The sequence below is a fragment of the Pelodiscus sinensis genome, chromosome 2 (assembly GCF_049634645.1).
Source record: "Pelodiscus sinensis isolate JC-2024 chromosome 2, ASM4963464v1, whole genome shotgun sequence".
NCBI classification, from domain to species: domain Eukaryota; kingdom Metazoa; phylum Chordata; order Testudines; family Trionychidae; genus Pelodiscus; species Pelodiscus sinensis.
In genome coordinates this window covers 48,885,695-48,910,215 of record NC_134712.1, presented here as the reverse complement: position 1 = coordinate 48,910,215, position 24,521 = coordinate 48,885,695, and the positions used below count along the sequence as shown (strand labels likewise).

Here is a 24,521-nt window from a genome sequence, read left to right as displayed (position 1 = left end):
ACTGGGGGCCAAGCACACACCTTGGCTGCCAACGTAGCCGCCACCCTCGTAAACGCGCGAACGTGCCATAAGTTAAAACCTGATACCTATGAACCTCACCACCTTTTAGAAGCACTATATGGCCAGTTCATAACCGCACTGCGCCTAATAGAACAGTATGAAGTTACTGCACGAATAGTCACACAGCAAATGTGCCCCACGAACAGCACTAGAGCTGGTGGCACACAAAAACCCGTTGAGGAACCAAGACCACCTTTACCCGAACCACCTCCCGGTACCCGTCCGCCCCACTCCCGCCCAAAAAATCTCCCGCCCCCGCCGAAGAAGATAACTAGCCCCGGGAGGTTTGCCCCGTGGTGGTCACCAACTACCTGGTGGACCAACAAGGTAACACCATGACCCAATCCGTCTCCCGCACCCGCACTGTGGTGGAAAGGAAGGAACTGGCTGAAGCTACCCGTAGACGCCTTGGAGACCCGGTAGTCATTTGGCTGGGGTGCGTCTCTTTAGAAAATGGTAGCGAAATTGTAGACTCAGAGGAGTGCACCTATTTGGTTCGCAACGCCAGTTAGCATGGCGGGCAGGAAACCCCATCACTGTCCAACGCAATAATGTTTGGCCAATCCCTCTCCCCTCTGTGATCACTCAGCTCATGGGCACCACGCTAGCCTCATTTAACATCCCTCGTGGAGCTGTAAAGGCTCCGCAAGATCTAATGTATGGCGTAGCTGGACTCTCTATAGTTGTTTGGATTCCTGCAAAGCACCCCATCAACCTGACACCGGCCCAACAGACCGGGGGCAGCCACATAGATTTGTCAATGACATCTCACAAATCCCAGTTGCGGGAATAGCAATAGACGCAGTTTGTGAGGCCACAGGGCATCCTGATGCTGGCCAAATAATGTGGTTATGCACCGTTGTTGACCAACCATTAACTAGCTTGTACATCATAATAGATAAGATCCACATTCCAACCCGAACCATCGGCGGGAGCGGTAGCTGCTGTAACTTCAGGACCCCATCCCGGCCCCAAGGGAGAAAAACGTACCCTGAACGCACCCCCCAAGAGAGGGCCGTGTTTGGTTTCCTGCTTAACAGTGGGCTTACCAAAGAGGAGGCTAGGAGACTCTCGACCCCTGAACAACTCCTCTTAGCAAAAGCAAAGGGCTTCAAGCCATGGGGCAGCGAAAGTGAATTCCTGAACACCCAGCCAAAAAACAAGTAGCGGCTGCATCCCATCAGGTGGCCGCCCCAGATGACGATGTAAGGCCATTCACCACCTTACTAGACACCGGTGCACAAGTATTGATAGTCACCCCCTCAACACCACATAAAAAACTAGGGAGGAAGCTGTGGGTTCAAGGCCTAAACCAAGCCGCCCAAGCAGAGCTTGTAGAAATTAAAATCACTCACAAGACTCTGTGGCTGGTGGCGGGACTTGGATCTGGTCCCCAGATGGAGGTCTCTGCAACTGCCCTGCCTCTTTCCCAGAGTGCCCCCCGCCTCTGCTCCTTCAATGCCAGCTCCTCTGCTGCTGCCAGAGCACGGCCCTACAACCAGCAGCCACAGAGGGGCTGGCGTTAACCTCTCATGATCTAGCAAATTTGCTGCTTCGGGACTGGACAAGGAAGGTTCAGCCTGTACTTTCCTCAGAGAAAGAACTATAAGCTGAACTGCATTTAGAAAGCTTGTAGCACACTGTGGATGGTACCAAATTCTAATTAATAATACTACGGATAAAGACAAGGACAAGGCATATGGACAGGAAGGACATTTGCAATTACACTTGGTAGGATAAAATGTTAATGGGTATTTATGCTCACACTTCAAAACCAATAATGAAAAGAAACTGGAAAATAATTATATCCCCACTCTCCCAGCCCTGTCTTTGAATAGCATGGAATACTATGGAAATGTTCATACACTTAAATATCACATATAAGCCACTGAGGGAACCTATATACAACTAACCATAACACAGAATGGGAAGGAGAGTGGGCAGCTATTGGTGGCCAAAAGAAATCTGATGAGGTTCAACATGGACAAGTGTGTAGTCCTGCACTTGGGACGGAAGAATCCCAAGCATTGTTACAGGCTAAGGACTGACTGACTAAGTAGCAATTTGGCAGAAAAGGACCTGGGGATTACAGTGGATGAGAAGTTAGATATGAGTCAACAGTGTGCCCTTATAGCCAAGAAGGCTAAAGGCATATTAGGTTGCATTAGGAGAAGCATTTCCAGCAGATCTAGAGAAGTGATTATTCCCCTTTATTTGGCACCAGTGAGGCCACATCTGGAGTATTGCATCCAATTCTGGGCCCCCCATTACAGAAAGGATGTGGCTGCATTGGAGAAAGTCCAGCAGAGGGCAACAAAATGATTAGGGGGCTGGAGCACAATACTTACAAGGAGATGCTGAGGGATTTGGGCTTATTTAGTCTGCAGAAGAGAAGAGTGAGGGGGGATTTGATAGCAGCCTTAACTACCTGAAGGGAGGTTCCAAGGAGAAAGGAGACTGATGGCTGAACAAGGAGCAATGGTCTGAAGTTACAATGGGGGAGGTCTAAGTTGGATATTAGGCAAAACTATTTCACTCAGAGGGTAGTGAAGCACTGGAATGGGTTACTTAAGGAGGTGGTGGAATCTCCATCCCTAGAGGTTTTTAAGTCCTGGCTTGACACAGCCTTGGCTGAGATGATTTAGTTGGGATTGGTTCTGCTTTGGGCAGGGGGGTTGCACTCTGTTACCTCCTGAGGGCTCTTCCAGCCCTAGGATTCTATAATGTATATAGCCAATTCCTCAAAGATACACTTGAATGGGAAATCTTACCTCCAACATCAGTACAGTTGAGAAATATGGTTAAAGATGCCTTTATCTTCAGAGAGAATAATGTGTTATTTCTAACAAAAATAATTTTGAGATTAGTGGTTAAGTTGCTCATCTGAGCATGATTTAGCAAAGTTGGACGTGTGCAATGTGTATGGTTGTGTGACGAAGGTGAAAAGAAATTTAACTGGGGATACCAGTCCCCCACAGGCCAACAAGGGGTTAGCGAGAGCTTAGGGACTCAATCAACACCAGCCTGCTACACCTGCAGTAGGTGTCAGACCTGGAGGGAGGAGTTACAGCAGCTGAACCTGGCTCCATTAGGGGCTGGTTGGGAAGGAGAGTGGATTTCTGCCTCTCACTCAAGTGAGAGAAACCTGACTAGTGCCAGGGAGCTGAATTGGACTGTTGGAGGGCAGAGCCTCCTGGAAGAAATGTAAGCCTGAAGCAGGTAGCCCAGGTGAATATTCCTTGGAAGAGAGACCCTGAGCTGAAGGGGAGGGTCTGGGCAAAGAGGCAGGGTGGATGACCCTTCTTTCTGAGTTTGTGATATTTGTTTTTCAATTTTGATACCCCAGAAGGGGAGGAACTCTGATGGGATTTAGTCCAACAGCTAAGTCATTGCAGCACCAGGCCCTGTTGGCAGTGGCTGCTGACAACTGAAAAGAGAGAGGCAGGATGAGCAATGTCACTGAGGATACAAAAGGTGCTGTGGTAGCTGTCCCTGCCACTGGGACTTTGTTGTAGAGCTGAAGATTGTAAGTGCTCTGGAGTATTACGAGGCCTGGAGACTAAGACATGAAATAAGATTGGAGAGGGATGCCTTGATTTTTTGTGACTGCATTGACAGCAAATTTCTAACAGTTTACGTGGCAGAAAACTAGAGATGAGCTCAAGCTGTGAAGTTTGGATGCAGATGTTAATTTCACTGAAGTCTAGGAATATCTGGATCTGAAACTTTAATCCAGGTTCCTTTCAACATAAATTCTACAGATCAACTGGTGAGAACCTAACATCTAATTACTGTAGCTATGTTACAGCGATATTCATGTCTGAATTCTGGGAATAAACCAAATCAAACACGCATCAGACATGGCCACAAGGTGTCAGCATAATATCACTTTAGCTGGTGAACACAGTGGCATCCAATATGATTTTGAACATTCCTATCACATTATAATTCAGCCTCTTAGGTCTGGTCTTTTACAATCACTTAATTAAAATCCAATTATAGGCAGTGTTCTCTGTAAGCTGTGTGCTTGGGCAACCTCCCAGGAGAGATTCAAGTGCTGCCTAGCTGATTAGCATTGTGCCTAGAGCCACTCAGAACTGGCAACATTTTCTCTACAGATGACGCATACCAACTCATGCTTTGGAGCACATCACAAAATTATTCTGCACATGGTTGGAAAAAATTAGAAGAAACATTGGTTATCAGCCATCTAGACCAGGGGTTGGCAAATCCAGTCTGCCAGGGTTAGGTCCTGATGGGCCGCACCACTTTATTTACTTGCATGGCCACAGGTAACCAGCGATCACAACTCCCATTGGCTGCAGATCGCCATTCCCAGCCAATGGGAACTGTGTGATGTGGTATCTCGGTCTGCGTCGCTCCCATTGGCCAGAAAAAATGATCTGCAGCCAACGAGAGCTACGATCACTGGTACCTGCAGCCATGCAGGTAAATAGGGGTAATAGAGCACCAGGGGCTAACCCTGGCAAACCGCTGATGAGTTATTGCCCACCCTGATATAGACTAATTCTACAAACCAGTATAAAGAAATATTTCCTTTGTTTGTTTTAAACCTGCTCCCTATTCATTTCATTTGGTGACCCCTAGTTCTTGTGTTATGGGAATAAGTAAATAACTTTTCATTATTTACTTTCTCCACACCAGCCATGATTTTATTGATCTCTATCATATCCCGCCCCCCAGTCTCCTCTTTTTGAAGCTGAAAATTCCATCTTATTAATCTCTCCTCAAATGGCAGTTGTTTCATACCCTTCATCATCTTATTGCCCTTTTCTGAACTTTTTCTAATGCCAACATATCTTTTTTGCAATGAGGTGTCCACATCTGCATGCAATATTAAAGATGTGGGTGTACAATGGATTTATACAGAGGAAATAAGATATTCTCTGCCTTATATTTTAAAGGGGTACCCAGGAAATTATAGACCAGTCAGTCTAAATTCAATACCTGAAAATATTCCCATATGACAGACTCATAAGCAAACTAGGGAAATATGGTCTAGATGAAATTATCATCAGGAAGGTACACAACTGACTTAAAGAGCATACTCAAACAGTAATTATCATAGTTCACTACCAAACTAGGAGAGGATATCAAGTGTGGTTCCACTGGGAGAGATCCTGGGTCTGGTGCTATTCAATATTTTTGTTTGTGACTTGAATACTGGAGTGGAGAGGACACTTATAAAACTTGCAGGTGACACAAAGCTAGGAGAGGTTACAAGAACTCTGGAGGACAGGATTAGAATTCAAACAACCTTAACAAATTACAGAATTAGTCTGAAATTAGTAAAATGAAATTCAATAAAGCCAAGTGCAAAGCATTACACTTAGGCACAAACTATCAAAAGCATGACTACAAAATAGAAAATACCTGGCTAGGGGTTACAGTGAATCAAAAACTGATTATGCATTAATGGTGTGATGCGGTTAAGAGAAAGGCCAATATCATTTTAGGGTACAGGAATGTCGTATGCATGACACAGGAGATAATTGTTCCACTTATACTCAATATACTCAATACTGGTATGGTATCAGTTGGAGTATAGTACTCACTTTTGGGCATCACGCTTCAAGAAAGACATGAACAAATTGAGAGAATCCAGGGGAAAGCAACAAAAATGATGTAGGGTCTAGAAAACCTGATCTATGAGAGAAGGTCAAATAAAATTGAGTATGTTTAGTCTTGAAAAAGAAGGACCTGATCAGTCTTCAACTATGTTAAGGACTGTTATAAAGAGGATGGTGATCAATTGTCCCCCATTTCCACTGAAAGTAAGACAAGAAGGAATTGGCTTAATCTGCAGCAAGGGAGATTTATGTTAGATATTAGAAAAACTTTCTAACTGAAAGGATAATAAAGCTCTGAAATAGACTTCCCAGGGAGATTGTGGAATCCCTGACATCCACAGTTTTTGAGCACAGGATGGTTTCAGTTGGCTTTAACTCAGCATGGGAGGATAGAATAGATGGCCTCTTCAGATTCCTTCCAGGCTTACATTTCTGATTCTAAGTGTGCATTTAAAAAATCTAGCCATTAAAACAGTTTTATGCTTTTTATTTTCTGCATTTGTTTCAACTTCTGTCGATATGTAGGTTCTTATACAGCTGCTATCACACCTTTACAATCGCGGGTAACAAAAAGAACTAGCCAGTTTCATTTTTGCCACTTTCCAATCAATTTTACCTTAAAGTACCTACCTGTGAACACTCTTGCAATATTTGGACATCAAACAATGCAAGAGGGTCTTAATTTTCAAAAAGACAATACAATCCAACTTCCCATTCTGTAAAAACTCAACAGCACCCATCAAACCCTTATTTCCATTTTTTTAAGTCTCACAAAAAACTTTTCATTAGTATTCAGATCCTTGAATTCTTTAATGTCATAGATTCTTGAATTTACAAGATCTAAAGTTTGGTGATATCTATTAATGAAAACAAAGAGAACACAGTTGTTTGTCGAGAATTGCTACATTAACCAGATGTGACCATAATTAATGTCCAGTCCTGCAAGTCTTTCCCACATGACACTGATGGGATTTCTACACGCAAAGGGCTTGCATGACTAGGCCTACTCTGGTACGTGACTAAAACTGATTGAAATGGACTAACATTACCAATGGACTAACATTACCGGCATGAGATTACTAGGTTGCTGGGGCTGCCTTGCTCCACTTCCCCCTGTGCTGCCATTCCTGTGGAAGGAAAAGCACCACAGCAGCCCAACACTGTGACAGTTAATTTCAGAAATGGCAACTACATAAAAGTGAGGAAATTAGTTAAACAGAAATTAAAAGACACGGTGCCAATGGTGAAATCCCTGCAAGCCACATGGAAACTTTTTAAGGACACCATAATAAAGGCTCAACTTAAAGAATACCCCAAATTAAAAAAAAAAAAAAAAAAAAAAACACAGTAAGAGAACTAAAAAGGTGCCACCAAGGCTAAACAAGCAAGTAAAAGAAACAGTGAGAGATAAAAAGGCATAATTTAAAAAGTGGAAATTAAATCCTAGTGAGGAATTAAACTCTAACAAACTCTAACAAATGAAGTATAAAAATATAATTTATAAGGCCAAAAAAGAATTTGAAGAACAGTTACTTTTGATTTTTTGGCTAATAGCAATTTTTCAAAAGTACATCAGAAAGCAGGATGCCTGCTAAACAACCAATGGGGCCACTGTATGATTGAGATGCCCAAGGAACACTCAAAGGACTATAAGGTCATTGCAGAGAAACTAAATGAATTCTTTGCATCAGTCTTCATGACTGAGGACATGAGGGAGATTCTCAAACCTGAACCATTCTTCTTAGGTGACAAATCAGAGGAACTATTCCAGGACTACATGGCATTCACCCAAGAGTTGTGAAAGAACTCAAATGTGAAATTTCAGAATTACTAACTGTGATTTGTAACCTAGCCTTTAAATCAGCTTCTGTACCAAATGACGGAGGATAGCTAATGTGATATGAATTTTTAAAACGGGCTCTAGAGATGATCCTGGCAATTACAGGCTGGTAAATCTAACTTCAGTACAAGGCAGATTGATTAAAACTATAGTAAGAACAAAATTGTCAGACACATAAATTAACATAATTTGTTGGTGAAAACTCAACATGGATTTTGTAAAGGTAAATCATGCCTCAGCAAACTACTACTTGAATTCTTTGAAGCTGTCAACAAGATGTGGAAAAGGGGGGATCCAGTGGATATAGTGTACTTGGATTTCCAGAAAGCCTTTGCCAAGGTTCCTCACCAACGCATAGTTCTCTGAAAACATCCACTCAATGTGCAGTTAGCAGTCAAAAAAGCAAAGACAATATTGGAAATTATTAAGAAAGGAATAGAGAATAAGACAGAAAATATCATATTTCCACTATATAAATCTATGGTATGCCCACATTTGAATACTGCATGTAGATGTGGTTCCTGCATCTCAAAGTTATTTTGGCATTGGAAAAAGTTCAGAAAAGGGCAACAAAAATGATCAGAGGTATGAAACAGCTGTCATAGGAAGAAAGATTAATAAGACTGAGACTTTTCAGCTTGGAATAGAGACAACTGAGGGGGATATGAGAGAGGCCTATAAAATCATGACTGGTGCGGAGAAAGTGAATAAAGAAGAGTTATTTACTCCTTTCCATAATACAAGAACCAGGGGTTACCAAAGAAAATTAATAGGTAGCAGGTTTAAAACAAACAAAAAGGAAGTACATCTTCACACAATGCAATCAACCTGTTGAACTCCTTGCCTGAGGATACGGTGAAGGCTAGAATTTTAACAGGGTTAAAAAAGGAGCTAGATAGATTCATGGGGGTTAGGTCCATTAATGGCTATTAGCCAGGATGGGTAGAAATGGTATCCCTAGCCTCTGTTTCTCTGGAGGTGGGTTGTGATCCCTCCCTCTGGGGCATCTGGTATTGGTCACTGTCAGCAGACAGGATACTGGGCTAGATGAACCTTTGGTCTGACCCAGTATGGCTGTTCTTATGTTCTTGAAGAGACCCAAATTCACTTTGGCTATGGCTACACTATGACTTTTGCTGCAAGAGCCTATGCAAATGAAGCACGGATTATTATTTTCCCGTGCTTCATTTCCATACTCTCTTTTGGTCTGTTTTTGCACTGTTCTTGCCTCTCTAGGACAGGCATAAGGATCTTGTGGAAAAAGGTTTTTTTCCGCAAAACGGCCACAGCCACACTGCCTATTTTTGCGCAAAAACCCCTAGAGCAAAAACAGACCAAAAGAGAGTATGGAAATGAAGTGCAGGAAAATGCTAATCCGCAATTCATTTGCATAGGCTCTTGCAGCAAATCTTGTAGTATAGACAAAGCCTTTGTGATCAACACATCTATGCTTCCCAAAAAATGGAAATCTGGTGGTTACATGGACAAACTATAAAGGAAACATTACAAAAATGAAAACAAAAGATAATTTCTGAGAGCCATGGATAGGTCAGTGGTAGCAAACAGCAATCTACTTGTTTGGATGCAGGAAGCTTATTTCTTTTTACAATTCAAATCATATTTACAATGCTCAAAGAAATGTAAGAACCATCACTGCAAAGGCTATGCAAGTTACATTTTTCCTGTCATCCTGTTCTTTGTCAAAGTAAACAAGGCACACAGGTTACCATAAATTTGAACCTATGCACATCTTTTTCTCTCATTCACTTGCTCACAGATGCACACATGCACACACATAGAGAACTTGAATATATTAGAAACAGCTGTTATATCATGCTGGGTTAATTTCCCCCCACATTCCATCTTTTTTCTCCTTCTCTTTACTCTTTTGTCCTCTGGCCACTTCTCATTCAAACATGAAATTGTAATCCAATATTAGAAAAAACAAATCTTAACAGTCCCACTTGTCTAACTACTGCTTCCTTTCTCTCCTCTCCTTTGCTTTTATGTACCACTGCCTCAAAAAAGTGGCCTCTCATGGCCTAGGTTCCCTGTCTTCCAATATTCTCTTCGCCCCCTATAATCTGGGCTTTCTCCATTGAAATTTCTTGTCCAAAGGCCTTATCTTCTCTGCTAAAAATGGTATTTTTAAAATCTCTGGATAACTAAACATCTGTGACAGTAGCCAACTCACATGAGATGAAAACATTAAATAAGACCAAAAAAATCAAGCCAACGAACTGCAGCCAATGGTAGTTGTGAGGCTCAATGCCAATGGATGTTTAGATAAACAAAGTGTCTCACAGTCGGGCAGTGGCTTACCCATGTGGGCCTGTGACCCAAACGCGAAATCCCCTGCTTTAAGTTATGATAAGAGGAAGTGGCGTACCAAATTTGGTAGTCCTAGCTCTTATCGTTTAGGAATTTTTGAACAAACAGACAGACAGACAAGACACACTCAAAGACAGGAAAACTCTCTAAAATATATAGTAGATTATATTAATCTCAATTGAGTGCCTTGAGTGACATTGCTTAGAATGAGAAGCACACAATTGAGAGCCTGTCTGGTTTTGGCAGCACTGATATACTGGCTTCTTTCATGGATTCTGGTGTACAGCTGCTTATATACATTTTCTGTATACATATTAAAGAAATTTCATTAACCTTCCTGAAAGTCCTGGTGTTTTGCCAGATTTCATATCCCTTACAGTTTTGTTTTCATCTCTTCTCAGCACCTCACAGGATCAAGCCCTCATTTTATTATTTTTCCTTTCTTTTAATCCTCATCTTTAACTCTGGCATAATGTCATCCATTTCATGTTCCTAGAAACCTGGGTGGAGAAAGAAGAAATGGACAAAAAGATGCAACTCTGGACATGTTAAAACATTCTATGAACTACACCTCCAAGCCTGGCTACTTGAGTACTTCAGTACTATTTGGCAAACTGCACTTCTCAATCTAAACAATGCAATGTAAAGTAAGAAAACAAGCTGAACTGTTTGAAATGGTTTCAATTTCCTGGCACTATTTACAGATAACTCTTTAGCCTTCCTCTGTCCCAGTGGTCTAAGGTAGTGAAAGGTAATCTTTAGTTTTGTGGGAATGACTTGCAAGCAGGGTTCACACCCCCAAAAATGCCATACAGCAAACATGATAATAAGATCCAACGAACTGCAAATAAGGAACTTCTGAAAATATTTAATTGGGATTATGATAGGGGGTTGCTTACCGTGGCCTGCAGGGACATGCCCCCCTCCACTGCAGGCCACAGGTGGTGGCCGCAGCAGCTCGGAGGCGCCGGGCCACGCCGAATTTGCAGCACCTGTGTACTAGTGGCCTTGCAAGGTGGCGGGCTTAGGACCTTAGGAGAGGGTCAGCTGATGGCACGCGAGTGACGTGGCACAAGGTGCTGTCACTGAAGCGGGGGAGTTTAAAATGAGGCCAGCCAGCCCTAAGAAGGGGGGGAAGGGTGGACGGTAAGGGATCTGGTTGGCGTAGTGGGCTTCACTCTCCTCGGCAGGTTCCACTGCAGCAAGGGGGAAGCCGGTAAGCGAGGGGCACTCATAGTACCAAACCAGTGACCTCGGGTGATGACGAGTGGCAGCTCCAGGGGGATTGCTCTTGGACTCTGGACGGACTCTAATCTGTTCTGGGGACGTGGACATTTGGGAAGAAAGGGAGATAAAAAGGACTGTAGAGCATAATAAGGCCTTGCCTGAGTGTGGAGATGTGTCTCTGAAAGGCAGGCCCTGTTACAGGGATATTTTGTTTGTATATACACTATAGAAAAAAGACTCTCCATTAGGCAATATATGAAAACTTTGTCATCAATTCTGGTAAACTCAGTAGCACAATTTTTCCCCCAGATCCTTCCTGAGAGGTAGGGGAATGTATGCTTAAGAATCATGCAGTGAACATCTGTATTAAAATTGGATAGGGCTTTCAAGCAATTAAAAAATTAAACAATTATAGTATACTACTTATTTAAATATTTTGGATGTTGTTTTCTACATTTTCAAATGTATTGATTTAAACTACAACAGAATGCAAAGTATAAATATTTGAACTCTAGAAAACAAAAGAAATAGCATTTTTCTATTCCAATATTACAAGTACTTAAGGGTAATCTCTTTATCATGAGAGTTGAACTTAACAAATTTAGAATGATGTACAAATAAATAACTGCATTCAAAAATAAAACAATATTCAACCTTAGCACCTACAAATCCACTCAGTCGTACTTCCTGTTCAGTCAATTGCTCAAACAAACATGTTTGTTTACATTTGAAGGACATAATGCTGCCCACCTCTTATTTACCATATCACCTGAAAAAGAAAACAGACCTGTTTATTATATGGTACTGTTTTTGGCTGGCATCATAAGATATTTATGTGCTAGTTGTGCTAAGAATTCATATGTCCCTTCATGCTTCAACCACCATGCCAGAAGACATGCATCCATGCTGACATGCTCTCCTTGATAATAGTCCAAAGCAGTATGGACCCATGCATGTTCATTTTTATCATTAGAGTCAGATGCCACCAGCAAAAGGTTGATTTTTTTTTCAGGTGGGTCAGGGTCTGTAGTTTCTACATCAGAGTGTTGCAAAACCCCTGAAAGAATGCTCCATAACTCCACCAAGATTTTGGAAAGCACATCAGATTCTTAAATTTGTGTCAAATGCTGTAGCTGTCTGTAGAGATCTTACATTGGTGCCTTTTGGGTTTAGTCAAATTGGTAGTGAAAGTATTTGTAAAACGAATGCATGCTATAACATGAAATATATGGCAACATCTGGATAAAACAGAGCAGGAGACATACAATTCTCCCCCATGGAGTTCAGTCACAAATATAATTAACATTTTTTTAACAACAGTCACCAGCTTTTAAATGTGTCATAGAATCAAAGAATAATAGGACTGGAAGGGACCTCGAGAGGTCATCGAGTCCAGCCCCCCGCCCTCAAGGCAGGACCAAGCTCTGTCTACACCATCCCTGACAGATGTCTATCTAACCTGTTCTTAAATATCTCCAGAGAGGGAGATTCCACCACCTCCCTTGGCAATTTATTCCAATATTTGACCATCCAATATTTGTCCTTTGGAATGGTGCTGAAATATACCAATAATTAGCATATCTAGCATGTAAATACTTTGCAGTGCCGCCTGCAAAAGTGCCATGTGAACACCTGTTCTCAGTTTCATGTGACATTGTAAATAAAAAGTGGGCAGCATTATTTCTCTAAAATGTGAACAAACTTGTTTTTAAGTGATTGGCTGAAAAAGAAGGACTGAGTAGACATGAAGGCTCTATAGTTTTACATTGTTTTGGTTTTGGGTGCAGTTATATGGCAAAAACAAAAAATTTTGTTTTGATGGGGGGAGGCACTCCAAGAATTTGGTATCAAGGGATGCAGTCTTCAGTTATATTAATGGAGGAGGTGCAAGGTCTGGTATGGTTGTTGGGTGCAGAAGGGATTTTAGGGTAGGAGATTGAGATAGAGGAGGGGGTGCAGATTATGGGAGGGGGTTGTGACTTGAGTCAGGCATGCAGGAAAGGGCTCAGGGGGTTGGCTTCTGACCTGGGGCAGGGGACTGTGGTGCAGAGTTTGAGAGGGGGTATAGGTGCAGGAGCAGGGATACAGAAGTTTTGGGTTCTGGCCTGGGATAGGGATGCAGGAGGGAAGTGGTGGGGTGGGGTTCCAGGTGTTGGCTCTGGCCCACAGCCCCTTACCTTAAGCAATTCTCAGTCAGCAGCCCAGTGGTTTCTTCAGGAAGTCTTCCTACCTACTGTGCCCTCCATGCCGCTCAAAGCAGCCAGCTGCAGAGTCCATGTGCTCTCTGTGTGCTGCACACCCATTAAGGGGTGAGGGGTCCTCCACATGCTGCCAGAACCGCAAGTATGGTCCTGGCAGCTTCCATTGGCCACTTTCCAGCCAATGGGAGCTCTGAGATTGAGTTGGGGCACGTGGCCCCCACAACCTGCCGCTTCGAGCAGTGTGCGGGGCAGGCAAGGAGGCTGCATGAAGCTACTGCTGGGACGTGTGCCCAATCTGATAGTTTCTTAGGCCAAATCTGGTGTATGAGCCGAATTTTGCCTGTCCCCTACACAACACAGTACTTGTATGAGGTGAACCGAAAAATACTATTTCTTTTGTTTATGATTTCTACAGTGCAAATATTTGTAATAAAAAGAATATAAAGTGAGCACTGTAAACTAGGTATTCAGTGTTGCAATTGAAATCAATATTGGAAAAATGTAGAAAAATATCCAAAATATTTAATAAATTTCAGTTGACAGTCTATTTTTAAAGTGAGATTAAAACTATGTTTAATCATGATTAATTTTTAAGCACAATTAATTTTTTGAGTTCATTGTTTGATTTAACTGTGATTAATTGACAGCCCTAAAAGTGGACTTCTCAAATAAATTACTTTTACATGTTATTCAAAGATAAGTATGGACTATCATGGACTAGCACTTTATAATATGCAGATAAGTGTAAAAGACATAATTTCCTCAATAGGACCAAATTCTGGTACCATATGATCATATTGTTCCCCGGGACACTAATAAAGGCCAAATGCATTTGCCTAAAGGCAAAAGTTTGCCCACAGTCTGAATTCTTTAACTTGAAAATGAACAGTCTAGTAATTGAAAATGCCAGTTTTCTTCCTTCTGCCTTCAGTCTTTTCAGCAGCTATCACCAGTTATTCTGTCCCAATTTAAGATTATCACAGAATGTCTATGTCTACACTGGCGCAATCTTGCGCCAGAGCTATGCAAATGAGGCTAAACGGGGAATATCGCTGAGCCTCATTTGCATATCTAATGAGCCGCCATTTTTGCGAAAGAGGCTCTTGCGCAAGAAGGAGCTGTCTACATTGCCCCTTCTTGCGCAAGAAAAACCCTCTTGTACAATGCCATTATGCTGATTATTTTCAGGAATAACGGCATTGCGCAAGAGGGCTTTTCTTGCGCAAGAAGGGGCAGTATAGACAACTCCTTCTTGCGCAAGAGCCTCTTCTGCAAAAATGGTGGCTCATTAGATATGCAAATGAGGCTCGGCAATATTCCACGGTTAGCCTCATTTGCATAGCTCTGAGGCAAGATCTTGCCAGTGTAGACATAGCCAAGGTGTCTTATCTGATTGTTTATCACTAAGGAACTGTGCCTGATTGAAAGAGTTCTGCCTCTTTATTCAACCAAGTTATTATCTGCATTTATATAGCTCCCAGACCTCCCAGTATGCGAGCCACTGTATAAACAAAAAGAAATTCTATCCAGGACAGGAAGAGTTCACAATCAAATTAAAATTATCATCTGACAAATGACAGTGAGAAACAACAGAGGGAAGGAGAAAGGAGGACAAGTCAAACATCACATAACTAAATAGGCCAAAGTTCCCCTCGCTTGTTGATACAAAATATTTAGATTTTCTTTGTTTCTGAGCAATCAGGTGTATTGTGTTTTTTTTTTAAGACATCACCACACGGGTGAGTCCGGAGCAGGGATCTGAAAGCGCGCAATTAATTTGATGAAATACTAAATCAGATACAGTGTAACAGTTCTCCAGGGAGAGAAGGAAGAAGCAAAGGAAGAACAGCTGCATGGTTGTTGGAAAGGAGATGTCAGTCAATTTAAAAGCTTTTTATATCTAAATGTCACAATTACTATATATGTATGTTCACACTGGAGGTGATTAGGGATATAATACTCTCACCTGTACAGACAAATATAACAACATCACACACAAACACACACTGTTCGTTCGCTCTACAAAAATAGTTATCTTTGTCTTCAAGATCCTTCAGAAGCAGACCCAGCTAACTTTGTAATCTCGTCTCTCTGAATAAAATTCACTCCTTCCCTCAGCTTCCATTTCTGTGTAACCTTATCCCTCCCACCATCTCCTTCTATACAGTACTAAAAGTCAAACCTTTGCTACCCTTACTCTACAGTTATCTGGAATGGTCTACCAATCTCCTTTTCTCTCACAGATTATTTACACCTTTTTATAAAAAGAACAAACAGTAACTCATCTATGCTACTAGTGCTGAATCAGACCTCCTCCCTTTACGTTTCTGCTACTCTACTGCATTCACCTACTCTTAACATTTTTACTGTAACACTTTTTCAGACTTGTTTATTGTTGTAACTTATGTGCCGAAAGGTATTTGTATGAACACACAAAATCATTAATAGAGATATCAAATCAATTTCTAGGTTTTTCCTTTTCTATTTTATTTATTCTTAATTCTATTTTTAAAAAATATTTCTTTCCTTACTCTCCTGGCTTTGTCTAAGAAAATCTACAAAGAGTAGGAATAAATAGTCAATTTTCAAATGAACAAAAGATAAAAATGGAATTACCACAGTTCTAGGGCTGGTAGCATTTAATAAATTAGGATGTCTACACACAGCACCTTAGCTTGACATAAACTTTACAAATTACGCAATGCAAATTGTGTAGCTTATTTTGAGTACATTTCAAAATAGCTATTTTATAATTTGGCGCTCTCTACACAGTGCCAAATTTGGAAATAACTCCCTATTCCAAAATTCCCCTTACCCCTGAGGGTTTCTGGGACTTTGGAATGAGTTACCTGTTATTTCAAAATCTAGTTGAATAGACTGCTTCAAAAGACGCGGAATAGCTATTTCGGGATACATCCGGTATCCCAAAATAGCTCTGCAGTGCAGACGTATCCTTAGGCTACGTCTACATTGCATATTCTTGTGCAAGAAGATATGCAAATGAGGCATGGTGATGAATATCACCACACCTCATTTGCTTACCCTTGTGCTGGCATTTTTTGCACAAGGGGCTTTTGCATAAGAGCCGTTCTGCTGATTATTTTCAGGCAGAATGGCTCTTGCATAAGAGGGTTTTTTTGCGCAAGAAGGAGCAGTGTAGACTGCTCCTTCTTGCGCAAAAGCGCTTTGTGCAAAAATGCCAGCTCATTAGGTATGCAAATGAGGCACGGCGATATGCATTGCTGCACCTCATTTGCATATCCTCTTGCGCAAAAATGCGCAATGTAGATGTAGCCCCAGTGATTTGGAAAAAGGAAGAGCAATAAGCTGATGCAATCTACTGAGGACACAAATGACATTGGTTAGTTACGACTAAAGAAGACTGTAAGGAATTTACAATGTCTAAACAAGCCAGATGAGTAGGACATTACAATGGGAGATACAATTTGGAGCGGTCAAAAGCAGAGCAATGCACAATAGTGGGAATAATTTGAACTGCTTATACATCTTACTGGGTTCTATATTTACTGTATTGTGAAAAAGAACTGAGCATCACTGAACAACTGAATGAATGTCCACTCAATGCACAGCAGTGGTGAACAAGCCAACAACTTGTTAGGACGTTAAAAGGTGTGGAAGAGAAATATACATACAATATTAATGCCATTATACAAATTAATAGTATCCACCCACCTGGAAATCTTTATTCTGTTCTAGTCACCTCATCTTAGAAAGGATATAGCAGAAAATTAGGGGTATGGGATGGATCACAACAACTAGATACAGGGAAAAACCCCTCTCATATGAAGCAATTTGAAATGACTGGGACTATTTATCTGTTCAAAAAGAGACAAATAAGAAGGGATAATAATAAAATAATGAACTGTAGCTCTTACATAGTGCTTTTAAATGATAGATCTCAAAGATCTTTACAAAAAAAGGCCTGAAGATAGATCAAAAACTTCTATAGACCCTTTTCACAGCAGAAGAACAAGGGGACAATCAATGAAATAGAAAAGTTGGCAAATTAAAAACTGATAATAGTAATTGTGTTTAAAAAACTAACTCATAATCAATCTGTGGAACTCATGGTCACAAAGTATCATTTAATCCAAGAATTGGGCAGTATTCAAAAAAGTTTTTTTTTAAATATATAGGAACAACTAGAATACCCAGAATCTCAGAGAGGTAGCCGTGTTAGTCTGTAACTTTAAAAAAAATGAGGAGTCCTGTACCACCTTAGGGTATGTCTATACTAGCCCCCCCTAGTTTGAACTAGGGAGACTAATGTAGGCAGTCGAACTTGCAAATGAAGCCCGGGATTTAAATATCCTGGGCTTTATTTGCATGTTCCCGTCTGGTCGCCATTTTTAAATGCCACTAGTCAGGACTAACTGCCTGCGGCTACACGCGGCAGTTAAACAGTAATTCGAACTAAGTTCTTAGTTTGAATTACCTGTTACTCCTCCTGGAATGAGGTATAACAGGTAATTCGAAGTAAGGATTTAGTGTGAATTACTGTTTAACTGCTGCGTGTAGCCGCAGGCAGTTAATCTGGACTAGTGGCATTTAAAAATGGTGACCGGACGGGAACATGCAAATAAAGCCCAGGATATTCAAATCCCAGTCTTCATTTGCAAGTTCGAATGCCTACTTTAGCCTTCCTAGTTCAAACTAGGGGGGCTAGTGTAGACATACCCTTAGAGACTAACAAAAATACACATACACCCCCCAGGTGTTCTTTTTCTCTCCCATTTCCTTCTTTTTCTATATAAATTGGGAGGTTTCCCTTTTTAATCCACTCTCATTTGAGGAAGTGGGATTTGCCACAAAAACTCGCGATACTATATATATACTTTTGGTAGTCTCTAATGTGCTACAGGACTACTCTTTTTTTTAGACTACCCAGAGTTACAGTAAATATTTAAAAGTTTTGGTAGGTAAATTTGCTTTCTGTAGGACATGAGCGAACTTTCCCTGAGTACTGGTTTTCCCCATTGTTACCTCTTGTAGCATGGTTTTATTTATTCGTTTTATCTTTCTCTGAATCCCATGTGAAAACTTTTTTGCAAAATCCTTCTAAAACCCATTAAGAAAAAGGCTGGCCTCTTTATAAATTAACTCAGGAACTTTTAAAATGACTTTTTACATTTCACACAACTATAAATTAGGGATGTAAAAGGTTAACCAGTTACCCAGCAAGCATTAGCCTTGCAGGCATGCTTACAGGGTAACTGGTTAACTGGATGGCTAGGCTTGGCCGGAGCAAGCCCCCCTGCGCACGACAGGGCCAGCCAAAGCAAGCCCCCTGCATGCAGGACTCCAGCCTTCCACGGTTAACTGGTAAAACATATTGTTTAGATGGTTAACTTTTTAAATGGGTATTTACATCCCTACTCTAAAATGCTATACTTGTGGGGAATTTCTGCTCCCAGTTATCTTGGTGAAACTCCACTGACTTCAATAGAGTTGCACTGCAATAACTGACAGTCACACAATAGTTAATAGTGTGTGACTGTATCTATTTCCCTAGCTGCAGTAAAGCATACATTTGCTTACTTACTAAAATATTAAGTCTGAAATTGCCCAACTTGTTAAAAATGGCAAAGAATGATGTAGCCTTTTTACAAGACCAGTACAGAAAAGCAGTGAAGTTAAGGGAAAATTCAGCAACTTTAGAAACTGCAAGAAATATTCACATCACAAGTCTTAAGGTGTTTTAGAATTAATACTGACACCCTAAGTTTCTTACTGAGGCAAAACTCCATTGTCTTTAGTATTATATAAGTACTGTGACAATATGAAATGCTCTTTTAGGGCTAATAATTAATTATCCTTATTTTGTGAAGACAATTTGAAGGCAATCTTCGAAGGGTGTTAACCCATTACTGAGGCAGTTTATTATTCTTTTGTATACTAGATAACTGTAGGATTTTAAAAAGCGGGAAGTATGCACAATTTAATATAGAAATTACCTTTATATTGACAGTCTTATGGTATCATTACTTAGATCAGTGGTTCTCAACCAGGGGCACTCATACCCCGGAAGGTACAGAGGTCTTCTTTAAGATACCTCAAAATGAATTGATGTATTTGCTTAGTTTTACAAGAGGATATATAAGATTCACTGGCAAAGTCAGTACAAACTAAAATTCACAGAAACAAAATGAGAAATTAGCAATTTTTCCAGTAAGTGAGCTGTGACACTTCTGTATTTTTATGTCTGATTTTGTAAGTAAGTAGTTTTGGAGTGAGGTGAAACTTCGGATATGCAACACAAATCAGAATCCAGAAATGGGCACAATAGTCAGGGAAGGATGAGAACCTCTGGCTTAGACCATATTTGCCTATTTGGTCTCAGCGGACATGTGCTGCTGGATATCATGTAAAACCATCTGCTGAACAGGCAGAATCGATATGATTATGTCTCCTGCTTGGTTTGTAAATTTACCTACTGTGCCTAAGTACATAACTCATTATTCAAAACAGTCAGACTTGATATTTCCTTACTAACATTCCTTATCATCCTTTAAAAGCAAGAGAAGATAAGCCTTAATAAAGCAGCTGGATAAAATATGTTGTTTGAAAGGCTTACTTTCCTGGACTAAATCAACATGTAAATTTGAGCTTCAAATCTTCTTCACGGGATAATTATAATAATTATCAATTGGCACATCTAGTGCATCTGACATTTCCAGTGATGCATAAATATTGACTCGGCCTCATAGCAAACTTGTGGAGTAAGGTGAGAAAGTACATTATCCTCCTTTTACATTTGGAGAGGCCACAACTGAGATTAGAATTTCATAGATTCACAGAATGCTAGAACTGGAAGGGACCTCAAGAAGTCATCAAGTCCAGTCCCCTGCACTCATGGCAAGACCAAGCACCATCTAGATCATCCCTGACAAATGTCTGTCTAACCTGCTCCTAAATATCTCCAGTGATGGAGATCCCACACATCCCTAGGTGATTTATTCCAGTGCTCAACCACCCAGACAGTTAGGAAGTTTTCCCTAATGTCCAACCTAAACCTCCCTTGTGGCAATTTAAACTCTTTGCTTCTTGTCTAATCATCAGAGGTTAAAGAGAATAATTTTTCTCCCTGCTCCTTGTGATATACTCTTTTAGATACCTGAAAGCTGCTATCACGTCCCCTCTCGGACTTCTCTTTTCCAAACTACACAAGCCCAGTTCTTTCAGTCTTCCCTCATAGCTCATGTTTTCTAGACCTTTAATCATTTTTGTTGCTGTTCTCTGGACCTTCTCCAGTTTGTTCACAGCTTTCCTGAATAGTGGCACCCAGAACAGGACACAATACTCCAACTGAGGCCTAATCAGTGCAGAGTAGAGTGGAAGAATGACTTCTCATGTCTTGTTTACAACATTCCTGCTAATATATCCCAGAATCATGTTTGCTTTTTTTGCAACAGTGTCACACTATTGACTCATACTTAGCTTGTGGTCCACTATGACCCCTAGAACTCTTTCTGCAGTACTCCTTCCTAGACAGTCACTTCTCATTTTGTATGTAAGTGTGAAACTGATTGTTCTTCTCTAAGTGGAGCACTTTGCATTTATCCTTATTAAACTTCCTCCTATTTACCTCAGACCATTTCTCCACTTTCTCCAGATCATTTTGAATTATGACCCTATCCTCCAAATCACTTTCAATCCCTCCCAGCTTGGTATCATCTGCAAACTCTGTAGGCCATCATCTCAATTATTGATTAAGATATGGAACAGAACCAGTTCCAAAACTGATTCCTGCAGAACCCCACTTTTTATTCCCTTTCAGCATGACTGTGAACCATTAATAACTACTCTCTGAGAACAGTTATCCAACTAGTTATGCACCCTTCTTACAGTAGGTCAATCTTGGACCATCTGACAGGTGATCTGGACTGGTTTAGCCAGGAAGCTATCAAGTGCTGGCTTGCCCCTCTTCAGTTGCCCCTCCATTCACTGTCCTGCTGCTCTTGCCCTCTGCCTTGGAGCTGTACCCCTGGGAGCCTCCTGCTTTCTGTGCAGAGCATAGGCAGGAGAAGGAGGAAGTGGCAGGCATGTCCCTGCAGCCCCTGAGAGAGGCAGAGCGGGGAGTCTCCACATGCTGTCCTTGCCTGCAGACACTGCTCCTGCAGCTCCCATTGATCAGTAATGGGGAACCATGGCCAGTATAAGCTGTGGGCTCAGTGCCTATGGATGAGGGCAGCACAAGGCGTCATGGAGCCACGGTTGTACATGCCAACTGCTTTCAGGAGTGGTGCAGGGCCAGGACAGAAGGAAGCCTGCCTTAACCCCACTGCTCCACCACCCGGAAGCCATCTCAGTTAAACAGTGCCCAGCCAGAGCCTGTATCCTGAACTCCTGTCCCAGCCCTGAATCTCCTCCTGCACCCAACCTCCTGCCCCAGACGTGAGTCCCCCTGCACCTAAACTCCTTCCCAGAGCTTGCACCCTGAAACCCGTCCTGACTTCAATCCCCCACCCTGGACTAATCCAGAGCCCCTCCCATCTTCCAAACCCTTGGCCCAAGACCAGAGCCTGCACCCCAAATTCTTACTGAAGCCTACTGAAAATAAAGGAGGATGGGAGAGAAAGGGGAACGGAGTGAGCATGGTGAGGCCTTGGAAAAGGGGTAGAACAGGGCAGAGCCTCAAAGAAGGGGCACGAAGGAAAGGAGGCAAGGGTCTTTGGGTTTGAGGTAGATCTTACATTGCACTTAAATTGAAAAAGTGATCTTGTGGTTAAAAAGGTTGGAGACCACTGAATTAGAGCTTTAGTGTCAACAATTCATCATTTATTATTAATAATGAAACCAACGTTTAGTGTCACTAAACCATAAGAAATTCTTAAAACAGGCAACCAACTATATATGGTGAAAAATTCTTACAAGCAGCAACTTATAGAAAGATCAAGTGTGTCACTAAGTAGAATCATCATCAGAGATTCCTCGAAGTCAAGGATGAACTCTTTCACAAGTTTTATTTTTATTTTTTTTACACTAAGTAGTATTGCTTCCCTTAAACCCAGTCCTCTAATTTAACTGCCAATAGGATAGAAAGGATTAATCATTAGTGCATTAGTTTGCTGGTTTAAAAATAGTAAATACCAAGATGGCTTTGTTCCCAGGCTTCACTGTTAATTATCATAGCCAGTGGTGATATAGCAGTCTATCCCACAGTTAATTTTGAAAATCTAATAACACACAAGTTATACATTCAGCATACACAAGATAACAATAAGAATCATAGTATTTTGGAGGAATCTCAGTTTTGGGATGAGAAGTACCCTTTCTTGTTGACGTCATTTGTTGTGCTTGGTCTAATGTGGACTGTTAGAAATTGCAAGAGGCTAAAATGGATTCTGCAGTGGCAGACAGGTGACTTGTTTGGATGTAAGTGTGGGAGCAGGTCTCTGGACAGAGAACCAGGCTGTGGGCTGAGCAGACCTGAGCAGCAGCCAAGCCTGGGGAGAAAGTTTGTTTTTGTTCTAATTTTTCTGTGTTAACGAAGCCAAAACCCAGAAAGGCGGAAATTGGATTTTACATATTATGTTGATTGTTTGTAGGCCAGATTGGAAAATGCACCTGTTGTTCACACACAGATAGTAATCTGGCCCAAAACAGTTATACACCCTGTAGAGACAATGTTATCTAATAGCATCTGTTCACCTTCTAAAACATGCAGGTGCTCAAAAGAGGGGCTGTGAGGCTTTTTCCTTTCCATTATGAGTAAAATCGCAGTCTTGAATAGGATGGAAAAAAATCACCATAATCTAGACTTGGATTGGATTGGTCAGATGACTGATGTGAGAGAGTGCAGATTCCTTTGGATTCACCCACAGCCATAATGTTTGAGTAAGAACACATACATACTTAGATTGTCTGGAACTCTTCACCACAAAAATGACACATAATAAAATGCATAAATAGCTCCAATAAAGTAGCTTTTAAATAAATTAGCCCATAACACACTGTTGTTTTTTACCACAAATCTTAACAAAAACCAGGTTTCCTGGAAGCACTACCACTGAGTAGACTCTGTGACTCCAGAGAGATGTTTAAACTCAAATATATTGCAAACCACATTAAAGGCATTGAAAAATGCCAAGAGATTTTTTTTTAAAAAGCAATGGTTGTTGTACCTTCTGGGGGAGAAGCTGTAATCTCAAAGAGGGCTCGTGACTAGAATAAAATATAGATTTTTCTAAAAACCTACACAAGTGTTATGGAGTGCTAATCAGAAAATGGACTATTATGTTCACTTAAAGGAGGTTTCTCAGGAATGTTTCAGAAATGCCATGAATCAAGTGTATTAAACCAGACACTGGTAAAAGATAAATAGCAAATAATGCACCAAAATTGAAGATTCCTTTAGACTGCTGTAAACTGAATTACTACCCACTATATCCATAGTTAAACTGCATTTCTGTTATCCATTTGTTGAATATCAGCATTAAAACAGAAATGTTGCTCCTGTTTATAAACACAGAGTAAGTAGAGCCCCAATTTACTTCCTGAATCCATTATCAGCTGAGATAATGGTGGGGAATAGGAAACCAGTCTTAGAAGTATCACCACAGTGCCACTGGGAACACAACTCTCCTAGCTGCCATCAGGTAGTAAATGTGTTTTTATATTATCTGAAAATGTTTATGGAATATAATAAAGGATTATGCTTTTCCTTTAGAATTTGTAAGAAGCCTACAGAATTCTACAGTAGGAATCTCATTCTCTATGAATTTCTACAGGCTTTTAGGGTAGATTAATTTGTTTCCCTTACATTCAACAGGCCTTGTCTAGAAGGGAAATGGAAAAAGTGTGTCCTCTCCTCAATCTGGAGCCTTGTATTTGAATTAGGCCCATTGAACTTTAGAAAGGTTAATTGATGGGCGGTGGGTACCACAGGCCTGGGCAGGCTAAGCCTCCCCTGTCGCATGCCTTGGCCCTGGCCATATTCCCTCCTAAGGCCCCACCTTCCCTCTCTCTCTCTCCCTGAAGCTGGTGAGGGCTGGCTAAGTTCCAGCCAGCACTACCCTGAGTTCAGTGTGCTGGCAGCCAGTGGTGGCTGGGTGCTTGGGGCACTGGCACGTGGAGAGATAGGGTCAGAGGCGGAAAGGAGAGGGTGCGAGTTAGTGTCCCTGAAGGGTCGGTTCTCCCACTCCTGTGGTATACTGGTTTAACTATGCCAGTAAACTCTCCGGCTGTGTCTACATTGGTACCCCTTTCAGGAAAAGGGATGCTAATGAGACCAGTCGGAATTGCAAATGC

At 41.3% G+C, this 24,521-nt stretch overlaps 1 protein-coding gene across 6 annotated transcripts in view; it reads right to left on the bottom strand.

Annotated features, from left to right (window-relative positions):
* The window catches only part of PAG1 (phosphoprotein membrane anchor with glycosphingolipid microdomains 1), a 255,053-nt gene that overhangs the window by 42,847 nt on the left and 187,685 nt on the right, over nucleotides 1–24,521 (bottom strand). For 3 of the 6 annotated variants that reach the window (XM_075920476.1, XM_075920477.1, XM_025190840.2), the window contains one exon: nucleotides 10,156–10,322. The exons of the other annotated variants lie outside the window; for them this stretch is intronic. The gene's annotated coding sequence lies outside the window, so the exon portion shown is untranslated. The remainder of the gene's footprint in view (nucleotides 1–10,155; nucleotides 10,323–24,521) is intronic. 6 annotated transcript variants of the gene reach the window in all.